This window comes from Scyliorhinus torazame, chromosome 3 (genome assembly GCF_047496885.1).
Source record: "Scyliorhinus torazame isolate Kashiwa2021f chromosome 3, sScyTor2.1, whole genome shotgun sequence".
NCBI lineage: Eukaryota > Metazoa > Chordata > Chondrichthyes > Carcharhiniformes > Scyliorhinidae > Scyliorhinus > Scyliorhinus torazame.
In genome coordinates, this window is record NC_092709.1 from 352,077,359 (window position 1) to 352,092,427 (window position 15,069).

Genomic DNA, 15,069 nt, shown 5'->3' on the forward strand with positions numbered 1-15,069 from the left:
ATACACTGGGATCTCCCTCTCTCTATCTCTGGGAGCAGTGTATATATACACTGGGATCTCCCTCTCTCTATTTCTGGGAGCAGTGTATGTATACACTGGGATCTCCCTCTCTCTATCTCTGGGAGTAGTGTATATATACACTGGGATCTCCCACTCTCTATCTCTGGGAGCAGTGTATGTATTCACTGGGATCTCCCTCTCTCTATCTCTGGGAGCAGTGTATATATATACACTGGGATCTCCCTCTCTCTATGTCTGGGAGCAGTGTATATATACACTGGGATCTCCCTCTCTCTATCTCTGGGAGCAGTGTATGTATACACTGGGATCTCCCTCTCTCTATCTCTGGGAGCAGTGTATATATACACTGGGATCTCCCTCTCTCTATCTCTGGGAGCAGTGTATATATACACTGGGATCTGCCTCTCTCTATCTCTGGGAGCAGTGTATATATACACTGGGATCTCGCTCTCTCTATCTCTGGGAGCATTTAAGATATACACTGGGATCTCCTTCACTCTATCTCTGGGAGCAGTGTATATATACACTGGGATCTCGCTCTCTCTATCTCTGGGAGCAGTGTATATATACACTGGGATCTCCCTCTCTCTATCTCTGGGTGCAGTGTATATATACACTGGGATCTCCCTCTATCTCTGGGAGCAGTGTATATATACACTGGGATCTCACTCTCTCTATCTCTGGGAGCAGTGTATATATACACTGGGATCTCCCTCTCTCTGTCGCTGGGAGCAGTGTATATAAACACTGGGATCTCCCTCTCTCTATCTCTGGGAGCAGTGTATATATACACTGGGAACTCGCTCTCTCTATCTCTGGGAGCAGTGCATATATACACTGGGATCTCCCTCTCTCAATCTCTGGGAGCCGTGTATATATACACTGGGATCTCCCTCTCTCTATCTCTGGGAGCCGTGTATATATACACTGGGATCTCCCTCTCTCTATCTCTGTGTGCAGTGTATATAAACACTGGGATCTCCCTCTCTCTATCTCTGGGAGCAGTGTATATATACACTGGGAACTCGCTCTCTCTATCTCTGGGAGCAGTGTATATATACACTGGGAACTCGCTCTCTCTATCTCTGGGAGCAGTGCATATATACACTGGGATCTCCCTCTCTCTATCTCTGGGAGCCGTGTATATATACACTGGGATCTCCCTCTCTCTATCTCTGGGTGCAGCGTATATATACACTGGGAAATCCCTCTGTCTATCTCTGGGAGCCGTGTATATATACACTGGGATCTCCCTCTCTCTATCTCTGGGTGCAGTGTATATATACACTGGGATCTCCCTCTCTCTATCTCTGGGAGCAGTGTATATATACACTGGGAAATCCCTCTCTCAATCTCTGGGAGCAGTGTATATATACACTGGGATCTCCCTCTCTCTATCTCTGGGAGCAGTGTATATATACACTGGGATCTCCCTCTCTATATCTCTGGGAGCAGTGTATATATACACTGGGATCTCCCTCACTCTATCTCTGGGAGCCGTGTATATATACACTGGGATCTCCCTCTCTCTATCTCTGGGAGAAGTGTATATATACACTGAGATCTCCCTCTCTCTCTCTCTGGGAGCAGTTTTATATACACTGGGATCTCCCTCTCTCTATGTCTGGGAGCAGTGTATATATACACTGGGATCTCCCTCTCTCTATCTCTGGGAGCAGTGTATATATACCCTGGGATCTACCTCTCCCTATCTCCGGGAGCAGCGTATATATACACTGGGATCTCTCTCTCTCTCTATCTCTGGGAGCAGTGTATATATACACTGGGATCTCCCTCTCTCTATCTCTGGGAGCAGTGTATATATACACTGGGATCTCCCTCTCTCTATCTCTGGGAGCAGTGTATATATACACTGGGATCTCCCTCTCTCTATCTCTGGGAGCAGTGTATATATACACTGGGATCTCCCTCTCCCTATCTCTGGGAGCAGTGTATGTATATACTGGGATCTCCCTCTCTCTATCTCTGGGAGCAGTGTATATATACACTTGGATCTGCCTCTCTCTATCTCTGGTAGCAGTGTATATATATACACTGGGATCTCTCTCTCTCTATCTCTGGGGGCAGTGTATATATACACTGGGATCTCCCTCTCCCTATCTCTGTGAGCAGTGTATATATACACTGGGATCTCCCTCTCTCTATCTCTGGGAGATGTGTATATATACACTGGGATCGCCATCTCTCTATCGCTGGGAGCAGTGTATATATACACTGGGATCTCCCTCTCTCTATCTCTGGGAGCAGTGTATATATATACACTGGGATCTACCTCTCCCTATCTCTGTGAGCAGTGTATATATACACTGGGATCTCCCTCTCTCTATCTCTGGGAGATGTGTATATATTCACTGGGATCGCCATCTCTCTATCGCTGGGAGCAGTGTATATATACACTGGCTCTCTGGGAGCAGTGTATATATACACTGGGATCTCCCTCTCTCTATCTCTGGGAGCAGTGTATATATACAATGGGATCTACCTCTCCCTATCTCTGTGAGCAGTGTATATATACACTGGGATCTCCATCTCTCTATCTCAGGGAGCAGAGTATATATACACTGGGATCTCCCTCTCTCTATCTCTGGGAGCAGTGTATATATACACTGGGATCTACCTGTCCCTATCTCTGTGAGCAGTGTATATATACACTGGGATCTCCCTCTCTCTATCCCAGGGAGCAGAGTATATATACACTGGGATCTCCCTGTCTCTATCTCTGGGAGCAGTGTATATATACACTGGGATCACCCTCTCTCTATCTCAGGGAGCAGAGTATATATACACTGGGATCTCCCTCTCTCTATCTCTGGGAGCAGTGGATATATACACTGGGATCTACCTCTCCCTATCTCTGTGAGCAGTGTATATATACAGTGGGATCTCCCTCTCTCTATCTCAGGGAGCAGAGTATATATACACTGGGATCTCCCTCTCTCTATCTCTGGGAGCAGTGTATATATACAATGGGATCTACCTCTCCCTATCTCTGGGAGCAGTGTATATATACACTGGGATCTCCCTCTCTCTATCTCAGGGAGCAGAGTATATATACACTGGAATCTCCCTCTCTCTATCTCAGGGAGCAGAGTATATATACACTGGGATCTCCCTCTCTCTATCTCTGGGAGCAGTGTATATATACACTGGGATCTCCCTCTCTCTGTCGCTGGGAGCAGTGTATATAAACACTGGGATCTCCCTCTCTCTATCTCTGGGAGCAGTGTATATATACACAGGGAACTCGCTCTCTCTATCTCTGGGAGCAGTGCATATATACACTGGGATCTCCCTCTCTCTATCTCTGGGAGCCGTGTATATATACACTGGGATCTCCCTCTCTCTATCTCTGGGAGCCGTGTATATATACACTGGGATCTCCCTCTCTCTATCTCTGTGTGCAGTGTATATATACACTGGGATCTCCCTCTCGCTATCTCTGGGAGGCGTGTATATATACACTGGGATCTCCCTCTCTCTATCTCTGTGTGCAGCGTATATATACACTGGGAAATCCCTCTGTCTATCTCTGGGAGCCGTGTATATATACACTGGGATCTCCCTCTCTCTATCTCTGGGTGCAGTGTATATATACACTGGGATCTCCCTCTCTCTATCTCTGGGAGCAGTGTATATATACACTGGGAAATCCCTCTCTCAATCTCTGGGAGCAGTGTATATATACACTGGGATCTCCCTCTCTCTATCTCTGGGAGCAGTGTATATATACACTGGGATCTCCCTCTCTATATCTCTGGGAGCAGTGTATATATACACTGGGATCTCCCTCACTCTATCTCTGGGAGCCGTGTATATATACACTGGGATCTCCCTCTCTCTATCTCTGGGAGCAGTGTATATATACACTGGGATCTCCCTCTCTCTATCTCTGGGAGCTGTGTATATATACACTGGGATCTCCCTCTCTCTATCTCTGGGAGCAGTGTATATATACACTGGGATCACCCTCTCTCTATCTCTGGGAGCAGTGTATATATACACTGGGATCTCCCTCACTCTATCTCTGGGAGCCGTGTATATATACACTGGGATCTCCCTCTCTCTATCTCTGGGAGCAGTGTATATATACACTGGGATCTCCCTCTCTCTATCTCTGGGAGCAGTGTATATATACACTGGGATCTCCCTCTCTCTGTCGCTGGGAGCAGTGTATATATACACTGGGATCTCCCTCTCTCTATCTCTGGGTGCAGTGTATATATACACTGGGATCTCCCTCACTCTATCTCTGGGAGCCGTGTATATATACACTGGGATCTCTCTCTCTCTATCTCTGGGAGCAGTGCATATAAACACTGGGATCTCCCTCTCTCTATCTCTGGGTGCAGTGTATATATACACTGGGATCTCCCTCACTCTATCTCTGGGAGCCGTGTATATATACACTGGGATCTCCCTCTCTCTATCTCTGGGAGCAGTGTATATATACACTGGGATCTCCCTCTCTCTATCTCTGGGAGCAGTGTATATATACACTGGGATCTCCCTCTCTCTCTATCTCTGGGTGCTGTGTATATATACACTGGAATCTCGCTCTCTCTATCTCTGGGAGCAGTTTATATATACACTGGGATCTCCCTCTCTCTCTATCTCTGGGTGCAGTGTATAGATACACTCGGATCTCTCTCTCTCTCTGTCTCTGGGAGCAGTTTATATATACACTGGGATCTACCTCTCTCTATCTCTGGGAGCAGTGTATATATACACTGAGATCTCCCTCTCTCTCTCTCTGGGAGCAGTTTTATATACACTGGGATCTCCCTCTCTCTATGTCTGGGAGCAGTGTATATATACACTGGGATCTCCCCCTCTCTCTCTCTGGGAGCATGTATATATACACTGGGATCTCCCTCTCTCTCTCTGGGAGCAGTGTATATATACACTGGGATCTCCCTCTCTCTATCTCTGGGAGCAGAGTATATATACACTGGGATCTCTCTCTCTCTCTATCTCTGGGAGCAGTGTATATATACACTGGGATCTCCCTCTCTCTATCTCTGGGAGCAGTGTATATATACACTGGGATCTCCCTCTCTCTATGTCTGGGAGCAGTGTATATATACACTGGGATCTCCCTCTCTCTATCTCTGGGAGCAGTGTATATATACCCTGGGATCTACCTCTCCCTATCTCCGGGAGCAGCGTATATATACACTGGGATCTCTCTCTCTCTCTATCTCTGGGAGCAGTGTATATATACACTGGGATCTCCCTCTCTCTATCTCTGGGAGCAGTGTATATATACACTGGGATCTCCCTCTCTCTATCTCTGGGAGCAGTGTATATATACACTGGGATCTCCCTCTCTCTATCTCTGGGAGCAGTGTATATATACACTGGGATCTCCCTCTCCCTATCTCTGGGAGCAGTGTATGTATATACTGGGATCTCCCTCTCTCTATCTCTGGGAGCAGTGTATATATACACTTGGATCTGCCTCTCTCTATCTCTGGTAGCAGTGTATATATATACACTGGGATCTCGCTCTCTCTATCTCTGGGAGCATTGAAGATATACACTGGGATCTCCCTCTCCCTATCTCTGTGAGCAGTGTATATATACACTGGGATCTCCCTCTCTCTATCTCTGGGAGATGTGTATATATACACTGGGATCGCCATCTCTCTATCGCTGGGAGCAGTGTATATATACACTGGGATCTCCCTCTCTCTATCTCTGGGAGCAGTGTATATATACACTGGGATCTACCTCTCCCTATCTCTGTGAGCAGTGTATATATACACTGGGATCTCCCTCTCTCTATCTCTGGGAGATGTGTATATATTCACTGGGATCGCCATCTCTCTATCGCTGGGAGCAGTGTATATATACACTGGCTCTCTGGGAGCAGTGTATATATACACTGGGATCTCCCTCTCTCTATCTCTGGGAGCAGTGTATATATACAATGGGATCTACCTCTCCCTATCTCTGTGAGCAGTGTATATATACACTGGGATCTCCATCTCTCTATCTCAGGGAGCAGAGTATATATACACTGGGATCTCCCTCTCTCTATCTCTGGGAGCAGTGTATATATACACTGGGATCTACCTGTCCCTATCTCTGTGAGCAGTGTATATATACACTGGGATCTCCCTCTCTCTATCCCAGGGAGCAGAGTATATATACACTGGGATCTCCCTCTCTCTATCTCTGGGAGCAGTGTATATATACACTGGGATCTCCCTCTCTCTATCTCAGGGAGCAGAGTATATATACACTGGGATATCCCTCTCTCTATCTCTGGGAGCAGTGGATATATACACTGGGATCTACCTCTCCCTATCTCTGTGAGCAGTGTATATATACAGTGGGATCTCCATCTCTCTATCTCAGGGAGCAGAGTATATATACACTGGGATCTCCCTCTCTCTATCTCTGGGAGCAGTGTATATATACAATGGGATCTACCTCTCCCTATCTCTGTGAGCAGTGTATATATACACTGGGATCTCCCTCTCTCTATCTCAGGGAGCAGAGTATATATACACTGGAATCTCCCTCTCTCTATCTCTGGGAGCAGTGTATATATACACTGGGATCTACCTCTCCCTATCTCTGTGAGCAGTGTATATATACACTGGGATCTCCCTCTCTCTATCTCAGGGAGCAGAATATATATACACTGGGATCTCCTTCTCTCTATCTCTGGGAGCAGTGAATATATACACTGGGATCTCTCTCTCTCTATCTCTAGGAGCAGTGTATATATACACTGGGATCTCCCTCTCTCTATCTCTGGGAGCAGAGTATATATACACTGGGATCTCCCTCTCTCTATCTCTGGGAGCAGTGTGTACATACACTGGGATCAACCTCTCCCTATCTCTGGGAGCAGTGTATATATACACTGGGATCTCCCTCTCTCTATCTCTGGGAGCAGTGTATGTATACACTGGGATCTCCCTCTCTCTATCTCTGGCAGCAGTGTAAATATACACTGGGATCTCTCTCTCTCTATCTCTGGGAGCAGTGTATATATACACTGGGATCTCCCTCTCTCTATCTCTGGGAGCAGTGTATATATACACTGGGATCTCCCTCTCTCTATCTCTGGGAGCATTGTATATATACACTGGGATCTCCCTCTCTCTATCTCTGGGAGCAGTGTATATATACACTGGGATCTCCCTCTCTCTATCTCTGGGAGCAGTGTATATATACACTGGGATCTCCCTCACTCTTACTCTGGGAGCAGTGTATATATACACTGGGATCTCCCTCTCTCTATCTCTGGGAGATGTGTATATATTCACTGGGATCGCCATCTCTCTATCGCTGGGAGCAGTGTATATATACACTGGCTCTCTGGGAGCAGTGTATATATACACTGGGGTCTCCCTCTCTCTATCTCTCGGAGCAGTGTATATATACAATGGGATCTACCTCTCCCTATCTCTGTGAGCAGTGTATATATACACTGGGATCTCCATCTCTCTATCTCAGGGAGCAGAGTATATATACACTGGGATCTCCCTCTCTCTATCTCTGGGAGCAGTGTATATATACACTGGGATCTACCTGTCCCTATCTCTGTGAGCAGTGTATATATACACTGGGATCTCCCTCTCTCTATCCCAGGGAGCAGAGTATATATACACTGGGATCTCCCTCTCTCTATCTCTGGGAGCAGTGTATATATACACTGGGATCTCCCTCTCTCTATCTCAGGGAGCAGAGTATATATACACTGGGATCTCCCTCTCTCTATCTCTGGGAGCAGTGTATATATACAATGGGATCTACCTCTCCCTATCTCTGGGAGCAGTGTATATATACACTGGGATCTCCCTCTCTCTATCTCAGGGAGCAGAGTATATATACACTGGAATCTCCCTCTCTCTATCTCAGGGAGCAGAGTATATATACACTGGGATCTCCCTCTCTCTATCTCTGGGAGCAGTGTATATATACACTGGGATCTCCCTCTCTCTGTCGCTGGGAGCAGTGTATATAAACACTGGGATCTCCCTCTCTCTATCTCTGGGAGCAGTGTATATATACACAGGGAACTCGCTCTCTCTATCTCTGGGAGCAGTGCATATATACACTGGGATCTCCCTCTCTCTATCTCTGGGAGCCGTGTATATATACACTGGGATCTCCCTCTCTCTATCTCTGGGAGCCGTGTATATATACACTGGGATCTCCCTCTCTCTATCTCTGTGTGCAGTGTATATATACACTGGGATCTCCCTCTCGCTATCTCTGGGAGCCGTGTATATATACACTGGGATCTCCCTCTCTCTATCTCTGGGTGCAGCGTATATATACACTGGGAAATCCCTCTGTCTATCTCTGGGAGCCGTGTATATATACACTGGGATCTCCCTCTCTCTATCTCTGGGTGCAGTGTATATATACACTGGGATCTCCATCTCTCTATCTATGGGAGCAGTGTATATATACACTGGGAAATCCCTCTCTCAATCTCTGGGAGCAGTGTATATATACACTGGGATCTCCCTCTCTCTATCTCTGGGAGCATTGTATATATACACTGGGATCTCCCTCTCTATATCTCTGGGAGCAGTGTATATATACACTGGGATCTCCCTCACTCTATCTCTGGGAGCCGTGTATATATACACTGGGATCTCCCTCTCTCTATCTCTGGGAGCAGTGTATATATACACTGGGATCTCCCTCTCTCTATCTCTGGGAGCTGTGTATATATACACTGGGATCTCCCTCTCTCTATCTCTGGGAGCAGTGTATATATACACTGGGATCACCCTCTCTCTATCTCTGGGAGCAGTGTATATATACACTGGGATCTCCCTCACTCTATCTCTGGGAGCCGTGTATATATACACTGGGATCTCCCTCTCTCTATCTCTGGGAGCAGTGTATATATACACTGGGATCTCCCTCTCTCTATCTCTGGGAGCAGTGTATATATACACTGGGATCTCCCTCTCTCTGTCGCTGGGAGCAGTGTATATATACACTGGGATCTCCCTCTCTCTATCTCTGGGTGCAGTGTATATATACACTGGGATCTCCCTCACTCTATCTCTGGGAGCCGTGTATATATACACTGGGATCTACCTGTCCCTATCTCTGTGAGCAGTGTATATATACACTGGGATCTCCCTCTCTCTATCCCAGGGAGCAGAGTATATATACACTGGGATCTCCCTCTCTCTATCTCTGGGAGCAGTGTATATATACACTGGGATCTCCCTCTCTCTATCTCAGGGAGCAGAGTATATATACACTGGGATCTCCCTCTCTCTATCTCTGGGAGCAGTGTATATATACACTGGGATCTACCTCTCCCTATCTCTGTGAGCAGTGTATATATACACTGGGATCTCCCTCTCTCTATCTCAGGGAGCAGAGTATATATACACTGGGATCTCCCTCTCTCTATCTCTGGGAGCAGTGAATATATACACTGGGATCTCTCTCTCTCTATCTCTAGGAGCAGTGTATATATACACTGGGATCTCCCTCTCTCTATCTCTGGGAGCAGAGTATATATACACTGGGATCTCCCTCTCTCTATCTCTGGGAGCAGTGTGTACATACACTGGGATCAACCTCTCCCTATCTCTGGGAGCAGTGTATATATACACTGGGATCTCCCTCTCTCTATCTCTGGGAGCAGTGTATATATACACTGGGATCTCCCTCTCTCTATCTCTGGGAGCAGTGTATATATACACTGGGATCTCCCTCTCTCTATCTCTGGGAGCAGTGTATATATACACTGGGATCTCCCTCTCTCTATCTCTGGGAGCAGTGTATGTATACACTGGGATCTCCCTCTCTCTATCTCTGGCAGCAGTGTAAATATACACTGGGATCTCTCTCTCTCTATCTCTGGGAGCAGTGTATATATACACTGGGATCTCCCTCTCTCTATCTCTGGGAGCAGTGTATATATACACTGGGATCTCCCTCTCTCTATCTCTGGGAGCAGTGTATATATACACTGGGATCTGCCTCTCTCTATCTCTGGGAGCAGTGTATATATACACTGGGATCTCCCTTTCTCTATCTCTGGGAGCAGTGTATATATACACTGGGATCTCTCTCTCTCTATCTCTGGGAGCAGTGTATATATACACATGGGATCTCCCTCTCTCTATCTCTGGGAGCAGTGTATATATAGACTGGGATCTCCCTCTCTCTATCTCTGGGAGCAGTGTATATATACACTGGGATTACCCTCTCTCTATCTCTGGGAGCAGTGTATAATTACACTGGGATCTCCCTCTCTCTATGTCTGGGAGCACTGTATATATACACTGGGATCTCTATCTCTCTATCTCTGGGAGCAGTGTATATATACACTGGGATCTCCCTCTCTCTATCTCAGGGAGCAGTGTATATATACACTGGAATTCCCCTCTCTCTATCTCAGGGAGCAGAGTATATATACACTGGGATCTCCCTCTCTCTATCTCTGGGAGCAGTGTATTTATACACTGGGATCTCCCTCTCTCTATCTCTGGTAGCAGTGTATGTATACACTGGGATCTCCCTCTCTCTATCTCTGGGAGCAGTGTAAATATACACTGGGATCTCTCTCTCTCTATCTCTGGGAGCAGTGTATATATACAGTGGGATCTCCCTCTCTCTATCTCTGGGAGCAGTGTATATATACACTGGGATCTCCCTCTCTCTATCTCTGGGAGCAGTGTATATATACACTGGGATCTCCATCTATCTCTGGGAGCAGTGTATATATACACTGTGATCTCCCTCTCTCTATCTCTGGGAGCAGTGTATATATACACTGGGATCTCCCTCTCTCTATCTCTGGGAGCAGTGTATATATACACTGGGATCTCCCTCTCTCTATCTCTGGGAGCAGTGTATATATACACTGGGATCTCCCTCTCTCTATCTCTGGGAGCATTGTATATATACACTGGGATCTCCCTCTCTCTATCTCTGGGAGCAGTGAATATATACACTGGGATCTCTCTCTCTCTATCTCTAGGAGCAGTGTATATATACACTGGGATCTCCCTCTCTCTATCTCTGGGAGCAGAGTATATATACACTGGGATCTCCCTCTCTCTATCTCTGGGAGCAGTGTGTACATACACTGGGATCAACCTCTCCCTATCTCTGGGAGCAGTGTATATATACACTGGGATCTCCCTCTCTCTATCTCTGGGAGCAGTGTATATATACACTGGGATCTCCCTCTCTCTATCTCTGGGAGCAGTGTATATATACACTGGGATCTCCCTCTCTCTATCTCTGGGAGCAGTGTATATATACACTGGGATCTCCCTCTCTCTATCTCTGGGAGCAGTGTATGTATACACTGGGATCTCCCTCTCTCTATCTCTGGCAGCAGTGTAAATATACACTGGGATCTCTCTCTCTCTATCTCTGGGAGCAGTGTATATATACACTGGGATCTCCCTCTCTCTATCTCTGGGAGCAGTGTATATATACACTGGGATCTCCCTCTCTCTATCTCTGGGAGCAGTGTATATATACACTGAGATCTGCCTCTCTCTATCTCTGGGAGCAGTGTATATATACACTGGGATCTCCCTTTCTCTATCTCTGGGAGCAGTGTATATATACACTGGGATCTCTCTCTCTCTATCTCTGGGAGCAGTGTATATATACACATGGGATCTCCCTCTCTCTATCTCTGGGAGCAGTGTATATATAGACTGGGATCTCCCTCTCTCTATCTCTGGGAGCAGTGTATATATACACTGGGATTACCCTCTCTCTATCTCTGGGAGCAGTGTATAATTACACTGGGATCTCCCTCTCTCTATGTCTGGGAGCACTGTATATATACACTGGGATCTCTATCTCTCTATCTCTGGGAGCAGTGTATATATACACTGGGATCTCCCTCTCTCTATCTCAGGGAGCAGTGTATATATACACTGGAATTCCCCTCTCTCTATCTCAGGGAGCAGAGTATATATACACTGGGATCTCCCTCTCTCTATCTCTGGGAGCAGTGTATTTATACACTGGGATCTCCCTCTCTCTATCTCTGGTAGCAGTGTATGTATACACTGGGATCTCCCTCTCTCTATCTCTGGGAGCAGTGTAAATATACACTGGGATCTCTCTCTCTCTATCTCTGGGAGCAGTGTATATATACACTGGGATCTCCCTCTCTCTATCTCTGGGAGCAGTGTATATATACACTGGGATCTCCCTCTCTCTATCTCTGGGAGCAGTGTATATATACACTGGGATCTCCATCTATCTCTGGGAGCAGTGTATATATACACTGTGATCTCCCTCTCTCTATCTCTGGGAGCAGTGTATATATACACTGGGATCTCCCTCTCTCTATATCTGGGAGCAGTGTATATATACACTGGGATCTCCCTCTCTCTATCTCTGGGAGCAGTGTATATATACACTGGGATCTCCCTCTCTCTATCTCTGGGAGCATTGTATATATACACTGGGATCTCCCTCTCTCTATCTCTGGGAGCAGTGTATATATACACTGGGATCTCCCTCTCTCTATCTCTGGGAGCAGTGTATTTATACACTGGGATCTCCCTCACTCTTACTCTGGGAGCAGTGTATATATACACTGGGATCTCCCTCTCTCTATCTCTGGGAGCAGTGTATATATATACTGGGATCTCCCTCTCTCTATCTCTGGGAGCAGTGTATATATACACTGGGATCTGCCTCTCTCTATCTCTGGGAGCAGTGTATATATACACTGGGATCTCCCTCTCTCTCTCTCTGGGAGCAGTGTATATATACACTGGGATCTCCCTCTCTATATCTCTGGGAGCAGTGTATATATACACTGGGATCTCCCTCACTCTATCTCTGGGAGCCGTGTATATATACACTGGGATCTCCCTCTCTCTATCTCTGGGAGCAGTGTATATATACACTGGGATCTCCCTCTCTCTATCTCTGGGAGCAGTGTATATATACACTGGGATCTCCCTCTCTCTATCTCTGGGAGCAGTGTATATATACACTGGGATCTCCCTCTCTCTATCTCTGGGAGCAGTGTATATATACACTGGGATCACCCTCTCTCTATCTCTGGGAGCAGTGTATATATACACTGGGATCTCCCTCACTATATCTCTGGGAGCAGTGTATATATACACTGGGATCTCCCTCTCTCTATCTCTGGGAGCAGTGTATATATACACTGGGATCTCCCTCTCTCTGTCGCTGGGAGCAGTGTATATATACACTGGGATCTCCCTCTCTCTATCTCTGGGTGCAGTGTATATATACACTGGGATCTCCCTCACTCTATCTCTGGGAGCAGTGTATATATACACTGGGATCTCTCTCTCTATCTCTGGGAGAAGTGCATATAAACACTGGGATCTCCCTCTCTCTATCTCTGGGTGCAGTGTATATATACACTGGGATCTCCCTCTCTCTATCTCTGGGAGCAGTGTATATATACACTGGGATCTCCCTCACTCTATCTCTGGGAGCCGTGTATATATACACTGGGATCTCCCTCTCTCTATCTCTGGGTGCAGTGTATATATACACTGGGATCTCCCTCACTCTATCTCTGGGAGCAGTGTATATATACACTGGGATCTCCCTCACTCTATCTCTGGGAGCCGTGTATATATACACTGGGATCTCTCTCTCTCTATCTCTGGGAGCAGTGCATATAAACACTGGGATCTCCCTCTCTCTATCTCTGGGAGCAGTGTATATATACACTGGGATCTCCCTCTCTCTATCTCTGGGAGCAGTTTATGTATACACTGGGATCTCCCTCTCTCTCTATCTCTGGGTGCAGTGTATATATACACTGGAATCTTGCTCTCTCTATCTCTGGGAACAGTTTATATATACACTGGGATCTCCCTCTCTCTCTATCTCTGGGTGCAGTGTATATATACACTCGGATCTCTCTCTCTCTCTGTCTCTGGGAGCAGTTTATATATACACTGGGATCTACCTCTCTCTATCTCTGGGAGCAGTGTATATATACACTGAGATCTCCCTCTCTCTCTCTCTGGGAGCAGTTTTATATACACTGGGATCTCCCTCTCTCTATGTCTGGGAGCAGTGTATATATACACTGGGATCTCCCCCTCTCTCTCTCTGGGAGCATGTATATATACACTGGGATCTCCCTCTCTCTCTCTGGGAGCAGTGTTTATATACACTGGGATCTCCCTCTCTCTATCTCTGGGAGCAGAGTATATATACACTGGGATCTCTCTCTCTCTCTATCTCTGGGAGCAGTGTATATATACACTGGGATCTCCCTCTCTCTCTCTCTGGGAGCAGTGTTTATATACACTGGGATCTCCCTCTCTCTATGTCTGGGAGCAGTGTATATATACACTGGGATCTCCCTCTCTCTATCTCTGGGAGCAGTGTATATATACCCTGGGATCTACCTCTCCCTATCTCTGGGAGCAGTGTATATATACACTGGGATCTCTCTCTCTCTCTATCTCTGGGAGCAGTGTATATATACACTGGGATCTCCCTCTCTCTATCTCTGGGAGATGTGTATATATACACTGGGATCGCCATCTCTCTATCGCTGGGAGCAGTGTATATATACATTGGGATCTCCCTCTCTCTATCTCTGGGAGCAGTGTATATATACACTGGGATCTACCTCTCCCTATCTCTGTGAGCAGTGTATATATACACTGGGATCTCCCTCTCTCTATCTCTGGGAGATGTGTATATATACACTGGGATCGCCATCTCTCTATCGCTGGGAGCAGTGTATATATACACTGGCTCTCTGGGAGCAGTGTATATATACACTGGGATCTCCCTCTCTCTATCTCTGGGAGCAGTGTATATATACAATGGGATCTACCTCTCCCTATCTCTGTGAGCAGTGTATATATACAGTGGGATCTCCCTCTCTCTATCTCAGGGAGCAGAGTATATATACACTGGGATCTCCCTCTCTCTATCTCTGGGAGCAGTGTATATATACCCTGGGATCTACCTCTCCCTATCTCTGGGAGCAGTGTATATATACACTGGGATCTCCTTCTCTCTCTATCTCTGGGAGCAGTGTAT